At 40.4% G+C, this 10,534-nt stretch overlaps 1 pseudogene; it reads right to left on the bottom strand.

Moving 5' to 3' along the window:
• Window positions 1-4,102: 4,102 nt before the first annotated feature.
• On the bottom strand, window positions 4,103-9,676 carry LOC148029395 (uncharacterized; annotated as a pseudogene).
• Between the last annotated feature and the right edge of the window lie 858 nt (window positions 9,677-10,534).

Raw genomic sequence — 10,534 nt, 5'->3', positions numbered from 1 at the left:
TTCTTTTCTAGGTTTTGCTAGTTTTTACAGTAAATTTGTGCGAAATTTTTCATTACTTGCTTTGCCTTTGACTAAACTTTTAAAGAAAGATATTGTTTATCATTGGTTTGATAAATGCCCTTTCTCATTTTTACTGAATACCAAGATATCATCAAAAAATACTGTAACACAATGCTGATATTTCAAAAATATGTGGTTCATCATTCTACTAAATGTAGCAGGTGCATTAGTCAATCCCAAAGGCATCACTAAAAATTCATGATGACCAAATTGTGTTCTAAATGTAGTCTTGAATATGTCAGATTTATCTAATCTCACCTGATGATAACCAGATTTAAGATCTATTTTACTAAATATGGAAAAACCTTGTAGTTTATCCATAAGATCATCGACCCTAGGAATTGGATATCTATTCTTTACAATAATCTTGTTTAGGGCACGATAATCAATGCACATACGATAAGTATTATTCTTCTTCTTTACCAACAAAACAGGTGCACCAAATGGAGAACTACTAGGTCTAATCAATCCTCTGTTTAATAATTCCTCAACTTGAGTTTGAATTTCTTTTTTCTCTATCTGGTTATGCCTATATGGTGCTTTACAAGGTGGTTGTGTACCAGGAATTAAATCTATTTTGTGGTCTTCAGGACGTGAAGGAGGTAATCCAGGTAGTAGATCTTCAGCAAAACAATCTTTAAATTGTGCAAGGAATTCTTTATGCCTAGGGTGCATATGTTTTTCTTTAGCTTGCAGTTCATTCACCCAAATTAGATAAGATTTACTACTTTTGCATAATGCACGTTTAGCTTGAGTATGAGTAAGCAGTGGAAAGCGTTAGATACATGCATACCATACAATGTAATGTGTTTTCCTTGAAAATGAATATTAATTGAATGCGTGGAATAATCTATGTCAGGATTATGCTGATGATGACAAGGCATACCTAAAATAATATCACTGGACTGTAATGGTACAACTAGAAAATTCCTTCTTTCAGTATATTCACCAATTTGAATTTCTAGATCATGCACCTCTTGTGTTCCATTATACCTTGTGCCTAAGAATGCTGCTTTAATGCGATAATGCATAGGAAAAGTTTGTAATTTCAATTCTTTCACTAACTTTGCGGAAATAAAATCATGTGTACTACCATCATCATGCAAAATAATCTTTTCTTTTCCATGCACTAAACATTTCATTATCAATAAAGAATGTGGAGTTGGCATACCTGGTAAAGAATCCGAAGGAGTAGTAATGTCGTCCTCATCTTCCATAAAGTCAAGCATTTCTTCATGTTCTTCATCTTCCATTGCTCCAAGATAGTTGATATGAACAGGTGGCTTCTTTGATTCGCAATTGGCTGCTAGATGTGGAGGTTGATGGCATTTGTAACACACTATAGGTTTGGCTTTAGATACATTGTTTGCAATGGTAGGAAGTCTAGGAATATTAGGATTTGGCTGTGAGGATGGCTTAGGGTTTTGATTGGTATTTGATGACAAAGCAGGTGGTTTTGTCCAAGACTTACGGAAAGATGATGAAGGAAATCGACTTTGGTTGAATCTTCTAAAATTTGAATTGAATTGCTTAGAACCATAGTTACCATTTGCTTGAAATTGTTGTGGGCATTTGTCTCTTCCTCGAAGCTTTTCTTCAGTGTCATGAGCTCCCGGGGGGTCCACCTTACAAAATCATGGATATCACGTGCGTGCAAAGGCATATTTTAAAACCCCTCTGTAACCTTTTTTTCCCTATTTAATATATACCTCCTGTTATCTTTGTGGTATATTATAATAACCCTCCTGTAATTTTAAAATTTTAAGCTTATGCATTTCTCCCCCCCTCCCTGTATAATTTACATTACAAGATCTTTGGTACTACGCAAGAGTGGATTGCCAGACCCGATGAAGAGAAGTCCCTAACTATGAAGAGAAGTGTTCAATGAGTTTCTAGATTGAGAAAGCAAAATGCCCAATGAATATGCAAAAAAATACACGTGTTAGATATGCAATTGAACTCTTTCTTGAAGAATCAACGACGAGTATCAAAATACAACTAGATGGTGGAGTTGGGAAGAATAAAGGGTTAAAAAAATATTAATAGCCTCAATTGCACCAGCCTTTGTAAGACCTACAAAATTGAGAGATGTCTATGAGGATCCACCACTACCATATGCCCTTTTGAAGTGGGAAACAACTGAAAACAAAAAGAAAATAGCGTAGTTGTCAAAATTGGAACCACATGCAGAGGTATATTATAGCCATCCCATCTAATAGAATGGGACAAAGAATAGATGGACAATAGTAGCTGCACTTAAGGAGAGAATATTTCCTTGAGAATAGGTCTGCTAGACCCATCCGATCTTTTTATTTCTAGTATATTCTCCAATCCATAAAAGACAAAATTGGCATGACTTTGAGAGGATTACAAAAGAACACCCTAACTGCTTGAACCACCCAATCTTTCATGAACCATTGGGTGAGCCAAGCTTCAACCATAGGTACACCCCTCAGAAGTCACAAATAGGCTTACTTGAAGAGATAAATAAAGAATGACAGTATTGCATGCTTCACCATATTGATTTGGTGTGATAACCTTGTAAGAGTATCATTTTATGACTCTATTTCGCACATATTCGCATGGCTCATAGGCTTTCAAACCATGGCAACTATGGCTTATGACCATGTGTGCAACCACTCCTTCCACAATTAAATATTATGCTATTCGGCTACACAAATGTTTCTATCCACAAAACTGTCCATTAGTAGAAAGATGGAAGACGCCAAAAAAAATTTTGATAGCTTAGTAACAGAAAAATAGGTCTACTCTCAACATTTCTGCTACACAACTTCATAATGCCAGACTGCATAGGGCTTGCATGAGTCTAGACTTTGCTTTAATAAAGTCTTAAAATAGACGTATTCTAGGTGACAATCTGGCACACTTGGGCACTAAGACCTTGCTTTGATAAATTCTTAAAACAGAACTATGCTAGGTGTGACAATCTAGCACATTTGGGTACTAAGATAGACATTGTCAGAGCTGCAATAATCATTCAGGCCCACTTCTAGCACTTAGTTCCAAGCTAACACAGCCTTTAAATGCAACCCATAGAGACATTTTCTAGCGAAGGACCCTCCAACGACACTTAGCTAGGTATTCAGAGAAAGACCATTCTTGTCCATGGGACATGTGTCGAGGCTTTTGCTGAATCGTCCAGGCCCATTCACTTGAGGCACTGGATGGAGAAGACATTTTATGTGAAAAGTTTCCTTAACATCGTATGTGGCACTTGAAAGCACTCGGTTCAAAAGTAATCTAAAAAACTGGCTCGTTTGATTGCAGATCTTTGTCAAATGTATTTGATACTGCAACTAGAGAGTGGCTTTCCAACCTTGATTGAGAACCTTCATTAGGACAAAGAAAAACACCTATGCAGGTTGAAATCCATGCTATTAGGGCCAATACAGCAATAAGAAGCAACTGTCCATCTTGTAAAACGTAGTGCGGTGAAACACATCAGCCCTTTGCATTGGGCATGCCATGGAGTAAAAAAATAATAATAAAGAAAGCGCAGCATTCCATATAGAGAAGAGAGGCAAGTGTGTCCTTGTGAGATCACTCCATAGTTCAACCCTTGATGCCAAGAGCTCGAAAAAGCAGGAGTCCCTACTCAGATTGCAAAAAGTTCTTCCTGTTCTTATGAGACACAAAGTAGAGGCCAACATTAAGAAAATGACGAGTGTATCAACACTGACATTTTGGTCACATCTCAACCACCCTCAGCATTTAGGGTATGAAGCTACAAAAATAATACGCTACTACATGGCAAAGACATGAAGACAATGAGGCTGCTAAATATAAATTTTTGACTTCAATATATTTCCTTGCATATGATTTGAGCACCAAAGAGAACTTTTTTATGCCACCAGCAGGCAAATGGGATAATCGGTACAAAGTTGACTTTGCATGCCAACGAACCTAATAAGGTATCACATGATACAACTCAATGCAAATATGTTAGTTTTCTCACCATGCACTAGGAAGATTGTAGAGAGTATTACCTGCCTAAACATAGCGGTCACTAAAAAACTGCATTTCAGAAACCAAATTTGAAGTTGCCAACTTTGGCATCCATCACTGTGTCCCAAAATGAGCCAGCATTTCTTTGCTTAGCTTTTGCTGCAGCTTTACTCTCCAGTTCTTCAATAGAACCAGGAAACATCTGGACATACAAGCTCTTGAACTTGTCATGCAAATTTACACGGTCTCTTGTGCCTGATACCAGTTGAGCAGAATTTGGCCGCTTCAGAAAGTCTAATACATTGAGAAGATTGCTCCTGCTCAACAGTGTAAAAAATATCAAGTCTATGTTCATCATGAATCAGCCCAAGTTTACAGCAACGAAAAGTCGACAAAGAAAAGAATGATCATGGTGCTGTAACAGGTATAAAAAGAAATATGTTGAGCTACACAACTTTCGTCTAGTGGAAATCTATCAATGCAAATCAACAGAAGAAGCTACCTTTGAGCTTTGTACTCCCATGAGCATGATCATATTGAAGCTTAAAATTAGATGGAACAATGGAGCTTTGTACAGATAGGTCTGCATTTTAAAAAAATGAAAAAGATAAGATGGAATCTAAAATATAACTGCCACTGACCTCCTTCACTTAGGCTCCACTTATTCTTGTGAAACTTTTATACCAAAGAAATACATAATACAAACAGTAAAGTGAACAATAGAGCTTACCTGGTCCTGTGTCTGTGTTACTGGCATGACTACCACTACCATAATCTTTTATAAGCCTCTCTTGAAGCTTCAGTTTTTGGAGTATTATATTAGAGGAGTGCTTATTTGCTTCCTTGTTGACCTCTTCGAGTTCGTCGTCACCTTCTGAAGGGGCAGATGCAGATACACCATCCCTCACAATGATATCTGGTGTTTCGCGACTTTTTCGACCGAACTTCAGCAAGCGCTTGAAACCTCTTGCAGGTTCTTTGGGTGGAACGATCACTACTATAGACTTTTGAGAGGAGCCCAACTTCTTTTGTGAGTGAGTGAGATCCATATCAGAAGAATACTGAACTCCAGAAGAATCCCGAGAAGCAAGACTTCCAACTGGGGACTCCACAAGGGTAGCAGCAGAGGGACTGAAGTAGTCAGGAATGATAGCGCCTAGACGCTTCAAACTTGAGCTAGCCGGAGAGGCAGCTTTCATAGGAGAGACTCTGGGCGCATATTGCTCTCCACTTGCTAGATTAGCACGAAATGACGCAGAACCACTTGCTGAGGATGCAATATGCACCACCTGGCCAGTACTCTCAGAGAGAAGTTGAGACAAAGTAGCACTTGGCACTCCCTTTCCAGCTGCTTCATCCCAAGGTGTGTGAGGTACAGAGTCTGGCTCAGATGCAAACTTACTATCATGACGTTCATTAGTGCCCAATTCCATGGGAAATGAAACAATGTGACAACCCCTCTCAACGTGTGGCAATTTATCATCCTTCAAAAGTTCAGTAGCCTTGGCATCTTCGCATACAGCAAAGAAGCCACCATCTGAGTTATGAGTTACATCAACATCTGACAGCTCTAGAGTCTGTGCTTTCCCTTTCTCCTCCTCCTTGTAAGAAGATAAGGAAGCATCTGCAACTGGGGCTTCCACAGGAATGCATTCCCCATCGCTGGTGTCCATGACGCTCCTTGCAGATGCATGAGCCTCTTCATCAGAAATTCTTGTAGGAGTTCCTGGGACATCTTCGTCAGAACTCTTCACTGCTTCGGCCTTCAGTTTTGCAATCCCTGGCCCAGCACCAGGTCCAATGCCAGACCCTTTGCGCAAAAAGGGCTTCATTTCCTGAATAGGAGCAACAGAACTTTGCCTTATCTTGCTCATGATAGGAGCCTCCACTTTTATGTCAGTTTTAGTGCTCAAGAGGGAGAGGGAGACCTCCCCTTCAGGCATAGGAGATGGATCTGTTAATTCACCTGTCACAAAACTCTGCCTGGTTTGCCTTGGTCGGGTCTTCTTCTCTACCCTTGAACTTCTTTTGGGTACACTGCCATTTGGTCCTGATTGTAAAGCCTTGCTTGCTCCTGGATGCTGAGCAGGAATCCCAGCATCCTTGGAAAGCACTATCGCAGAGCCCGACAACTTCCCTGGAGATGGTTTCATGTTTTCATTCTTCGGGTCTGAAAAGCAAGGAACCAAGGAGGAAAGAGAGTTCTCAGGGGCATTTGAGGAACTAGGGGTCCTCTGGACCAATGGCTTACCCCAGAGTTCCTCAAGGAGTGGTTTTAGGGGAGATGGAAACTATTCGTCTGGAGCTCCCAGGAGTGCTTGAGTTCTTTTGAGATGCATACACCACCTTCTTTGCCCTATGAGCTTTTGGTGTCAATGCCTGCTCTTTCACCACTCGGGGTGTTAAGGGAGGAGAGGGAGGACTACTATCAGACCTCGAGTAATCCTTTGTCAACAATGGTTGAAGATTGCCATGCCCAACCATTCCATCCTCCTGCCAACAGATGTCAAATATTCATAACACATTAGAATCTATGGACAAAATCTCATGCCAAAACAAATTCAGCCAGATCTTTACCTGGAGTCTTTGCATATCCCTCAAGTTGGCCTAAAGGGCAAGCAGCTTGGCAGCACGAGCCTTGGCATGAGCTTTGTCATTGAGCTTGGCTGTTTGGGCATCCATCTCCGCTTTTCTACGCTCTAGAGTTTCCTCCATCAGTCTTAGTTTGGCTCATCTAGAGTACAGCTCTTAGCCTTTTCTTCACCATCGCTGCTGCTACTGGTGTCCATAACATGGTGTCTCTCTTTACTCTGGCGTTCAGAAAAGTAATTGATACTGCGAATCACGACCGACCCGGCCCGCCGGCTCCCAAATCGACCAACTTGAACCTTTTTTAAAGGAGAGGCAGACCACCTTCTAGGAGAAGCTCTTTGTGAAAGACCTTTGCTTGGGTACCCTTGCGGCGGTCTCATTGGGCTTACTGCTGCAAGCTCATCAGGCAGTGGCATTGGGCTTGTACATTGTGAAACTACAGCTTCATTTATAGCAGAACAACCCCCTCTTGTATCACAGTTATCATACACTTGTGAGGGACTCCAAGATACTCCTCCATCAGCCTCTTTGGTTGGATTTGGCAGCTTACTCTGTAACTTCGGCAAGCCATGCAGGACTGCCAATCTATCAGACGCCCTCTCCTCTCGTGCGGTGAGCTCATAGAACCAATTGCAGGCTACACTGCAAGAAAAAATAGGAAAAAAGCAACTGTAAACTTGGGCTGATTCAAATAGCTGCTCTCACTAGATACTCCTTGTTCCACTTCATCAAGGCTGGCCACTTACATAATGCATCTGTTATGATTACTAGCTCATTCGGTTCTTCATAGTTTGTGATAAACTCCTGCACAGAAAGGTTGCTCCGCCTGTCAATGTTGTCCACTGAAAGCCACTCCTGTTTCATACTCAGGCTGCTGCACAGCCAGCCCAGCTCTGAAAAAAAACCAACCACCTGCTCTTGTGTTACAAAAGGAGACCTTGATAGTGATATAAAATTTCACAGTGACTTGCAAACAACTGCTAGATCACATAGGGGTCGAATCTTCCAGTGAATTCGCCAGATTTCTTGCTTCAACTAGCTGAACATAGAGATGGCCCATATAGCTTGCTTCCGGATCACTGTCAAAAATACTTTTTAGAGATGACTCAATACAAAAATTAGTTACTGACATGCTAAATCAACAATTGAACAAAACAACTGATAGGAACCTTCACCATGTTGTCCTCTTAGATATTCTTGCATACTGGAGAGAAGCATTTGACAGATATTAGCCTATACAACTCACTTAAGAAGGAGGGTAATTCATTTATACCTGTAATCACCTTGAAAGACTGGTATAACTGCCCGACTTGGCCAAACCAAAAGGTCCTTGAGAGCTGCTAGCAAAATATTATGTACATGCCCATTAATTCAACCATCGAAGGCCTTAATCGTTAAAGGCCTTAATACATGTTGCTACGAACCTGTACTGCAAATATCAATAACACAATCAATTGCTACGTGAAACTAATCTGAATTTGGGCTACTATAAAACTAGAGTACTATACGAGATAAATCCCATTCTTCTAAGAGACAATGGTTGGAATTTACCTGCTCTCCCAAAAAACATATAGTGGATGTCATTCAGCTCATGTCATTCCACAAAAAAACACTTCAATCCCACAAAAAACACTTGAGTCCCACAAAAATTTAGCTTATGTCATTCCAACTCCTTCCCAAAAAACACTTAAGTCCCACAAAAATCCAACTCATGTCATTCCAACTCCTCCCCACTTTGCAAGGTGGAGGATTCGTTGCCTGCAATCATATGAAAATGGAAAGAATAAGGTCACCTGTGTTATAACATGACTAAAACACAAATTACAACCAAATGGTTCCATACTTACATGATTTAAATAAACATCTAACCAGCAGACTTCAAGAAATCGTTAAAGATTCGATAATCATTTTGATCAAGAACATATCTATCAGTAGCCTCATTGTATGTTAAATGTGCCAATGCAATAATTGACTCAATATCAACCATGTTTAAGTCTGTCACATCATAAGAGTATGTATGGTGTCCTTTCACCTTCTGATACCAACCAAGCTGAACCTCCATCCCTTGTGGTCGATCTACCAAGTCAAGACCTCGCTTGTAATCTACATACCTGCCACCTACCTTCTTTCGCATCTTTTGGACTCTTCCAAGATACCATGTACTATGAAGAGTTTGCATCTTCTTCAATTTTGTGGCTTTTCCATTTCTCTTGAAATTTGTGTCTCTGTTTCCACATGTGTCATCGTAGAAATAAACAGCACAATCTGACCCTATTCCAAAGAAATTTCCATTGGTTGTTGATGCTAATTTTCCTTCATTGCTGAAATACACTCCTTGTCTTACCCTTGTCAACCTATCTTTTGATAGTGTTGAGTTTCCATTGAGTTGACTCACCAAAGTAGACTTGAAGATGAATTTCTTGTCAACCTCCACCACGGGCGAGATAGTCTTGTTTTCATCCTCAATGCTTGCCTCATCTAGAATCCCATCCACCTCATGTCGAATCTCACTCAGAGCAATGACCTCATCATCTCCGTCGCTGCCTTCAATGGGCCTATCTTCACCGCAAGGCTCCACAAAGTCATCGTGCTCATCGGCGTCACCCATTTCAGCATCTATCTTTGACCACATTGATTGTGTATCTATCCAAGGTTCTGTCCACCATTCAACTCCTTCGATTGTGCTAGGTTTGATCCCCAATGACTCACAAAGATCTTGTGCCCGCTTCAATCCCTCTTTCAATTCATCTATCAACTTTTCATCAGAGGAAACGCTCTCGTAATTCCCAAGATCTGCTTCCAAAATGCCTTCATGCTTGTTCAAATCCTTCCATATGTGTTCTTGTTTCTTATGTGCCCTTGAAAAAGTCACCCCATTTGATTTACATTCATGCACGGTAATCTTGTTCAAGCTTCCAACACAATGCAAAACATCTCCAAAATCAAATGCTCTTTCTTGCCCAACCATACCTCCAATCTTGCTGAAATAAATTTCTACTGCATCCGATCCTGTGAGATGTAAAGGACACTTGAGATTTGGGAAGAAATCCTGAAACATCTTTATAAGTAGAACCACAAAATGACAAGAAAGCTGGGTATCTGTGTAAGCCTCTTTGCTAATGAAGTTTTTCTTAAGAGTGTATGTAGAATGATGATGAATCCATAATCTCCACAACTTGAAGAAGAAGACCACTTTACTAGCAAGCACCACACACTCTCTCAAGTCTAAATGTGGAGACAAAAAAATGTCTATATAATCAGCAACAACCTGCAAATATGCCCCAGTCCCTTGCATGCTCCTCTCTTTTTTTTGCATTTCTATCATACATTTTTGAACTTGTCTAGAGACAATCACTTGGGCTGCTCTCCAATTTTGCCGATCGTTTCATTGTATATCTTCTTCTCGTAACTTGTGTTGATCGATAGAGAAATGATTATAGACCAAAGCAACATGATTGAGTGTAATCCAAACTTGTCCAATCGCTAGTTGTCGAATAGGACTATCAAGAGGGTTCACAAGCTTCTTTCCACAATGCACAAAATCTTGATCATGTAGTCCATACACATTGTCTCCTATGATTCTGCCTTTGAGTTTCCATCCATCCCATTTGATACCAAACTTTCTATCACTTTTTCCTAAATAGTCTTCAAGCATAAGCTTGCGACGTCTACTATCACCATCTGAAGCATGTCCAATTATTGGCCCTAGGCAATCCTTCCATTTTGCATTCCACATTTGCTCCACAAGACTCCATTGAGCTTTGATGAAATCGCTATCAAAGCGATTACAAGTGCAATGCACAACAAGAGCTAACCGTGGAAGACTCTCATGAAGCGGGTTGACAATGAGCAGTCTTGCATAATGTCCCACTACGTGATTTTGGAAGGCATCCACTATTGTCTCATATCCTTGTGC

Source organism: Lygodium microphyllum, chromosome 11 (genome assembly GCF_053477565.2).
Source record: "Lygodium microphyllum isolate KBCC chromosome 11, Lygodium_microphyllum_v1.1.10, whole genome shotgun sequence".
Taxonomy (NCBI): domain Eukaryota; kingdom Viridiplantae; phylum Streptophyta; class Polypodiopsida; order Schizaeales; family Lygodiaceae; genus Lygodium; species Lygodium microphyllum.
This window is presented reverse-complemented; position numbering and strand designations above follow the sequence as displayed.